The sequence below is a fragment of the Cyprinodon variegatus genome, unplaced genomic scaffold, assembly GCF_000732505.1.
Source record: "Cyprinodon variegatus isolate N-32 unplaced genomic scaffold, C_variegatus-1.0 Scaffold23, whole genome shotgun sequence".
Classification (NCBI taxonomy): Eukaryota; Metazoa; Chordata; class Actinopteri; order Cyprinodontiformes; family Cyprinodontidae; genus Cyprinodon; species Cyprinodon variegatus.
Window position 1 is genome coordinate 702,780 of NW_015150476.1, and position 6,403 is coordinate 709,182.

Consider the following 6,403-nt stretch of genomic DNA (forward strand, 5'->3'; position numbering starts at 1 on the left):
AGTTCACCAGAAACCATGGATCTATAAACACAGAGAACAAGGGCTATTCTCCTTCAATATTGATTTGGTATGTCGGTGAAATCCACTTTGGAGTCCTAGCATCCAATCAGTATAAAGGAAAAATAAAGAAGGAAAAAAAAAAAAAAACACTGGTCAATATTGCAGAAATGTTGCAGACATTTCCTGTCTGCTGTAACTAAGCAAGTTTAAAGTTAGACCAAGAAGTAGCTCTGGTGCATTACATTTCAAGTTTCATTATTGCTCATACTGACTTCTCCTACTTGTATATCTACCTTTTGTTCTCTGTAATTTGTATAACATTTTTTTTTTTTACCTATGTTAAATCAATATTGAAGGGGGGTAATCTGGCTTGTTATGTATATACAGTTCAAAAGGCAGCCTGTGTAGTTGGCTATTTGTTCACTATAGTGTATCAGCAGATTTTATTATCCATACTAGTTCTTTTAGGGATGAGAAAGTTGTTGGAGTTCTTTAGTTAAACTAGTCTTGAGAGAGGACCTAATCTTAAGCCTACTGGAACATGATTTTGAAAATATGGCTAAAGGAGTTTACTTCCCTCACCCTTTGGCTAAATTCGCCTATTTGAATAGTAAATTGGTCATCTTGTAGATCCAGGGAAACAAAATGTGTGTGGGGGAGCTGGGGTGGAGAGGTGAGATTGAAGTTATCCAAGAAATGTTTCTATTATGATTTTGGGAACATGCAAAGTCTGGCTCTGATAGTGAGCTGTAAACATGTGCATGCACCTGAAAAGAGCATTGATTTCAGTACAAAATTTCCGTACTTAGACCTACAGCAATCAAATGTTAACAAGACACTACTACCTGACTGGATTGTGCTGATTAGAGCAGGAGTTGTGAGCTGATCCGCATACAGACAATAGTTACAAATCAGTGATTCAAATGCTTGCACTGGTGTGGATGTTGAAGGAAGTGTAACTAGAGAGTACCACCAACTTAACTGCACAGTTGCCAGTGTAGGTTTGTAGTGAAACAGGTGTGCAATCAGTCTATTACATAGTCGTTTGAAACATGCTAAAATACATTTGTAAAAATGACAGCTTTTAAAACACAATGTTGTGAGTGTTGGGTCCTGTTTAAAATGCCCATAAACATCTGCTTTGACCTCAGCTGTCTTTGCATGTGTGACGATATAAACTGTATGCTGTACTCCAGAGGTGAAATAGGCTTTTGTCTAATTATCAGAGTGTTCTCTCAGCATCTAAGGGGTAGCCTAATGCAAACCCTATTTTGATTTCTTTCAAAGACAATGATTGGCTGAAGGTTGAGTGAGGGACTTCAAGGTGAAGCTGATATGAGTCTTCCAGATTAAATTTTTACTTTACCTTAGTTACTATCTCTCGTAAATGTTGTCATCTCAATGCTAAACAAAGCATTGCCATCTACTACTGTAAAGTGTGTGAATAAATATTGTTAATCACTTAATAAAACTGAATGAACAAGAGGGAAATGCTGGGGTTATGAGAAATAGTCTTAAGATGAAAACACTCTATGCCTTTGAAGGGTGTGAGAAAAAAATATGGCTGGGAAGAATTTAATCTATTATTATGCATAAGTATTGCAAAATAAATACTGTCCTATAACTTTGCATGATTATTATATTCAATTGCACTACATTGGTGATTTCAAATGAAAAAGTTAAGTCCAGACCAGGGTTTGTTTGTGTGCACTCAAACCTGCACTAGTCTAGGCCAAGGCAGGAAGCAAACTCTGTTCTGTTGAATGCAAACTAAGCATGGCATGTCTGAATACAACCAAAGTAAATCATGCATATCTTATTCGGTCTTGAGAGGAAGTCTTCTCTGGCACAAGTAGACAACCTATTTTTCCAGGACACAGGTAAAAACAAATACATAAAAAAAAAAAACATTAAAAATGTGGATCAAAAATCGATACAAAAGGTATAAAGATAAGAATGTACATATATTTAGTTTTTCCAAATAAAATCCAAATGATGTATACTAAAATAATATGATTTCTTTAGATTTACTTGACTAATTTGTGTCTTCAGCTAATAATGAGGCAGCAGAAGAGTACGTGAACATCAGGCAGGACAGCAGGATATGTAATTATCAGTGATGATAGCATGAGACATCTGTGCAGACTCTCATATTAATCTTCCTCATTATAAACACAATTTTTTTTTTGTCAAAGAGATATACAAACAACTGTTTGATTGTTATTAGTATCCAACAGTTTTAACATACAACAAACTGCAAAATCTAGAATGATTAAAAAAAAAACATAACATTATCAGTTGTGAAATGAAAATTAATGGGTTAAGAGTATCAGTCTTATTATTTAATAAAATTATAGAACATAAAGTTATATCCAGGGTGTTAAACCTGAGGTGTGATTTGTGCTGAAGTAGGCTGATATAAAAAAACTTCAGTAAATAATCTAGCTGCCCTCCTTTAGATGCACTCCCTTGGTAACTACATGTATGGACATAAGCAGGCTTTCTGAATAAATATATCAATAAAATGTTTCACACAAATAGTGTTAAAATCATGTTACGGTATAGTATGCTATCAGATCTATAACATACTATACGGCTACGAAACAAGTAATGTTTTCACTTTGATTTTACCCTTGACTGCTCTGTACTTTTTTATTGTAACAAGCTTGTATGCACTCAGACAAACAAGTAGGTTTTTAAAGTTCCCTGAGGTTACCGTGTAATGAGACAGGACAGAAAAGGTGGGGGGGGGGGAGAAGGATTTCTTTAGATATGTAAAGCTTGTTTTATCCAACTGAAAAAAAGAAACAACAGCAATCATTCAACAGAAAGGCAATATTAATAAGTCTACTGCTGTAAATATTTATTTTAAGTCTTATTAAATAAAAGTCTGAACACACGGTGCTCATTATTTTGGCACGTGTCTGAGGCGGTTGTAGATGAAGTAAGATGCAGCTTCTCCTGCTGTGAACAATATTATCCCTTGCTGATAGAAATAAATGACATACGGTTGTTGTCTCTGTGAGGCTCAACTTGAATGCTTCAAGCCTAGGACTCCAGCCGGTCAGGTCATTTAGGAATGAAATAAGATACTCAATGGAGTGTTGTAATGGAAAGAAAATGTCAATTTTACGACTGAGTGTTTTCCTGCTGCAATGTGTGATGAGGCCGGAAAAAAAGTATGATGAGGAATTAACTGGGCTGTTTGTGCATGCGGGCCTGCATGCTGTCATGCATGTGAGTGTGAAGCTGATAGTGTAGGGCTGTTTTTATTGATGCATGACATTTTCCCATATGGGTGGAGGGTGCGCTTGCTGCATCCACCACAAGGTCACCTATTCTTACAGTTACACTGGACTGATTTACACCAGCAATCAATATGCATACTTCCTGATTATGCTGCAGTGCTCTGGATGTGTGGTAGGTCAATGATCTTATCTCTTATTTTATTTCATACTTGAGTGTAGTGAATCAAATGCAAGGTGAAAAATATAACATGCTTACAGTATGACCCAGATTTCTTATATCATTTTTATACTTGTATACTTACAAAGTTTGCAGCATTTTACTGTACCTCTAATTTGCATTTACCACGAAAAGCTCAACAGATTCATAAGCAGTGTGATTTATCACTTGAAAGTGTCACAGTTATAATTAGAAAAAAAGTGTTGTTTTTTTCAGTTAATGTTATAAAAAGAAAATATGCTTCGCCTAAAATTTTTGCTCATTTTCTTTGCATCTCTACAGCATCATATGCTTTGAGGAAGGCCGCTGCACTCTGCACTTGCAATGAATTAGTGCTGGGGGAAAAAAATGTCCTCAAGAGATTTCCCTTGTCCAGGATTGGAAAACTACTGGAGAATGAGCCTCTTCATTTTTCTCTCTGGCCATAAATAGCAAGTCATTAAGAAAATGGCAGGTGACAGGCAGATTGGGAGAGGCACATCACAGGAGATATGTAATGAAGACAGTTGAACCTTATGGTGTTCAGTCTGGGCCTACTCATCTATCTTATTGCCTTCATCCCCTGTCTTTGTTATCTTCAAATGTTTTTTTTTAATCCCATTTATGTTTCAAGCATAATTAAAACTCAGACACAAAGGATCATAGAAGGCTTGGTTTCAGAGACCAAATCCTTTGAAAGATATTTTGAAAACCACATGGAACAACCAACTAATTGCCTAACAAGTGCAAAGAAACATACAGAAATGTTTGCTTTTTTATTTTAATATACATTTTTTACATACTTCAGTAATTACTTTTGGTTTGTTAGATTTTCAACTCTTAAGCATTCTGTGTACATTCCAGCAGGGATAAACGTGGTGTCCGATATGTGAAGTATTCTCTCTATTCAGAACCCTAGATCAGTGTTTTACACAGTGCATCAAAAATATGATTTCATATTTATGCTGCTCTCTATCAGATTACTTATTCTGTTCTGTGTTCATGCTTCATTTGCTGGCAATTATATTCCCATTTTAAGTGCTGGGTTTGCATCTCTGTGCTTCGGAAATCAAAGATTCTAAAGATCCTGCAGAGAGTTTCAATTTGCTGTTTATTGAGGGTATGTCAATTAATACATTTTTGTTCTATGTAAAGTAGTAAAAGAAAAGAGTGTTATAAGCATTGGCTACACTAATGAACAGACTTGGTCAGCAAGGCCAATTTCTCCAAATGTAAAAATATAAATAAAAATAACATCCTTATATTAAACACATGTGTATTTGTTGAAATGTGGGTATACTGCTAAGTGAGCTAGAAGTTTTATTGCTTTCCTTGTATACAGCAGACAGGTAAGGCTTTTCCATTAGGTGGCAGAAACAAAATCCCATTCGGGGGAAATATTCATAGAAGAAGGTTATATAATTTAGTTCATTTTCCCATTAAAAAAAAGAAGACTAAAAGGTTAGCATAAGCAAAGAAAGTTTCCTTACATTATGGGCTTTTGGGAATAGAACATTTAAACATAGCTGTAAACAAAAACACAAAAAAATGAGAAAAACTTAAATCTCATGTGCATTATCTCTTATATATCCATTTAGAAGAGACTTCTGATGGCAGATGACAATTAAGGGGAATGTTCCGGAACTGTGATTTTTGGCTGTGTGCTGTGATACATTCCCAGCCTGGTGGGATTCCACTGTTGTGTTCTGCTCAATAATCCAAATCCTTTAAGTCCCACTCGGCCCACTTCAGTCCTTTGATTGCTCCTTTTATTTTTATTCCATTTAACTCCATTTTCATAATCTGATGCACTGCACGGCGGGTGCTAGGGAAAGAAAAGGCAAGTGCCACATACTGTTCTCCTATGGCGATTCAAACTACAACCACCAATCTTTAATCCATAAAGCTGGATTTCTCTGATTGTTTTGGAATGGCAATTCTTTAAAAAAAAATAGTTATACACAAATCTGAAAATTTAGTTCTCTCAGTTTGAAACTCACTTATTGATTGGATGAAAAATTTAATAATTATGAAAAGTAGTATTCAGATTTGAGCAGGAAACCATGATCAGCAGAATTGGCATCCTCAGGTGTAAATCTTAGGCTGAACTAACCCGGGGAGAAGGCAGGACTCAGTAAATATCGAACCAAAACCTGGTCATAGCCATGGAAGCAGAAACAGAAAAGAGGATCCAAGGGTCAAGCTTAGAAACAAAGTCAAAAACAGGACAGTCTTCTAAATCCAGGAGGAAGGCAGGAGTAGGTAGTAAGATGTAGAAAGGTCAAAGTCCAGGAGAATGACTGAACAGGGCAGTGCGAAACAGAAAAATTCAGGAGGCAAAAAAGTGTTGTTAATCAGGCAGGCAGGGAAATGGTGCTAGATATGTCAATAATCTGGCAAAGCATGAAGCCAGAGTGCAGAATATAAAGCCAGGATAACAGCTGAGGTGAGGCTGCTGGATGCAGACAGGGGAGACGCAGGTGGAAACAATAATTCAATTAACTGCATAGAAAAGAGAAGCAGGGATGAACATGACTGGTGTAGACAAACAGGGCAGAAATATGACAATTTCTCTATTTATTTAATCCTGTCTGAGGTGTTCCTTCACGTTTTATTCCCTTTCCTCCTAAAAATATAAATCTACTAAATATAGCAAGGGTGTTCAGCCAATGTAGTTCATGCTAGATACCACAAAAGTTATTAGTTGAATAATACAGCGTAGCAAATAGGACTGAAGTGTTGCTAAGTACCATTTCAGACCTTATGATTGTCTTGATGATTGTGAGATGCTGTTTGAATATCATAGGTAAAGAATCAGAATCAAGTTTATTGCCAAGTAGGTTTGCACTTACAAGGAATTTGACTTGGTGTTGTTGGTGCAGACAAAAAACAAAACAAAATAGCAAAATAAGATAGAATATATATAAAATATATATATATATATATATATATATATATA

At 35.8% G+C, this 6,403-nt stretch overlaps 1 protein-coding gene across 1 annotated transcript in view; it reads left to right on the plus strand.

Annotated features, from left to right (window-relative positions):
• Positions 1–6,403, plus strand: part of brinp1 (bone morphogenetic protein/retinoic acid inducible neural-specific 1) — a 140,064-nt gene that overhangs the window by 91,214 nt on the left and 42,447 nt on the right. The window lies entirely within an intron of this gene.